General features: G+C 37.5%; 1 pseudogene; it reads right to left on the bottom strand.

Annotated features, from left to right (window-relative positions):
- Positions 1 to 293: 293 nt before the first annotated feature.
- Positions 294 to 603, bottom strand: LOC147343950 (small ubiquitin-related modifier 1-like; annotated as a pseudogene).
- Positions 604 to 2,224: the final 1,621 nt, after the last annotated feature.

Here is a 2,224-nt window from a genome sequence, read left to right as displayed (position 1 = left end):
CCTTATTTATCACAAGTCTGCAAATGCATAGTCCTGGAAAAGGTGGCCTCTCTATGCACACATGTAATTTTTTAAAAGGACAGAGTGATATGAAGGGAGCTGAGATTTGATCACCAAAAATCAGCACAATGAAAACAAACAATGATGAATAATGGGCTCTAGAATTCAAGTTTCCAGATATTTTTAAAGAGTTGGGGTGCCGGTTTTCAATTCGGTTTTGAATACCACATTACAAAAAAAGCTATTTTTAAAAATAAAAGAGGGTTAAGAGAAAAGAAAAAATAAAAGAATACCTAAACCATTGAATGACCCCCTGTTTATTTCTGATAAATTCTGATCATATCTTTTTCTTCCATTCACAGTTCTTTGGGAGTGTGATTATCAACAATTTTCTGACCTTCAAGGAGAAACCTGAGTGAATTCATGGGAACTTCCTGTCTTTGACAATCTGATTCTTTGAGTTTCTTGAGATGTATCACCATTTTCACTTTGAAGTGACTCTCACTGCTATCCTGTCTGGTGACTTTGAGTTTACTATATTCTCCTTCTTTCTTATCCCCCAAGTCCTCGGTTGAAGGTTTTGCTTCCTGGTCGGACATGGTGACAGTGACTTCTCCTGGGGTCTCCGCAAAGCAGCAGCCTCAGGTAGGCAGAACCTTACTCCAGAGTTTATAAATCTCTTTTCCCCCCCCATAGCACAACACCAAGGCTGGAAGGACTTTCTGTATGCCTTGAAGCCAGTTTCTTGAGTCAGCACTTTGTTATTCTTGTGCCAGTCAGTGAGCATGTGAGTGATACTCTTTTTCCAATGCAAATAGCAGAAATCTTGAATCTTGTTCTCTTTGAGTATAAGAAATAAGACAATTCAATGTGATTAAAAAAAAAAAAATACATGTTGCCAAAACTCTATCCCTGAGCTAATCTTCAAGAGGATATTTTGCTCCACTGCAATATTTATGACATTTGCCTTGAGAAATAATTGCACTCTCCATAGAGGCCTGTATTGAAAAATTTTTATTTGGGAAATGTAAGTTGGTTTACCAGCTTATTTTAGATAACTTGTGAATGCTAGTTTTAGTGCAAGTTTGTGTGTCTGACACACAGGCCAAACAAACCAAAATGTCAGAGTTTGGAGCAGAGAAATATTTATTGTAGAGCCATGCAAGGAGATAATGGTTCCTGCCCCCCCCCAAAAAATGTTTTTTATGGGATCACTTCCTGCACAATTCTCTGATTGGTTGATGATGAGGTAACAGAGCGATGTTACAGGGGTTAACTTTATCAATCCTTGACATGCTGTGTAGGTCTGGGGGTTGTTTGTTCATGATCATCAAGTAGTTAATTTCTCCCACTTGGTGGTGGTTTTCACCTCTGCAGAACAACTCAGGAATGTGCATTAGATTACTGTTACCTAAGTACTTCAGAGAGGAGTTAAGCAGAGGGTAGGGGGGAAAGGGCCTCCCCAACCCTGAAGGCCCTATGGGGTCCTGCTTGGTTACAATAGAATATCAATCAGAGATGAAATAGCCCTAAGCATTTTCTCTCTCCAGTTATGTACCCTACAGAAGTGTGTTATACAAAACTTGGATTACCTAAACATACACTGATCTGCCTTGGATGAAGACCTTGTCCATTCATGTTGTCTTAATTTTTATTGTGCTGAAATGTATTAATAATAATTCATGAGGAACTAGATGATCATGGTAAAAACTGGGTAATCACACAAGGCTGTTTTAAAAATGATGTGTTTTGAAAATTGATTAACCAAATGGACAACCAAAGGAATACCAAATGTCATGAGCAAGAAATTATTTTGGTCAGTGCTTTCCTGGGGTGTAATAAAAATGCATTACTAGATACCTTTACAGAAAAAAGATTTTAGTGAAATTTAATGAAAAAACAGGGGATAGGTAGCTAATTCAGAGCTAACAGGAAAGAGGTTTTCCCCAAAATGGAAAAATTTGCTCCATCTGGGTATTTTTCAGTAATTGAGGCCCACAGGCTTTGGCTAGCTATGAAACGACAGCATACAATTTTAAAGTTACATTTAGTTGGAGAGCTTTTGTACTCCTCATCACCATATGAAAGTTCAATTGATTTTTTTTTTCATTGAAATGGCTAGTTATTGGACACAACTGTCTTAAACTGACTGGTAATTCAACCTATGCCTATATAACACTAAAATAACAGATCAAACCAGTAGAAAAAATAACAGTCAAGCAGA

Source organism: Bos grunniens, chromosome 26 (genome assembly GCF_055505025.1).
Source record: "Bos grunniens cultivar Pamir isolate PY7600 chromosome 26, Bosgru_T2T1.0, whole genome shotgun sequence".
NCBI classification, from domain to species: Eukaryota; Metazoa; Chordata; class Mammalia; order Artiodactyla; family Bovidae; genus Bos; species Bos grunniens.
This window is presented reverse-complemented; position numbering and strand designations above follow the sequence as displayed.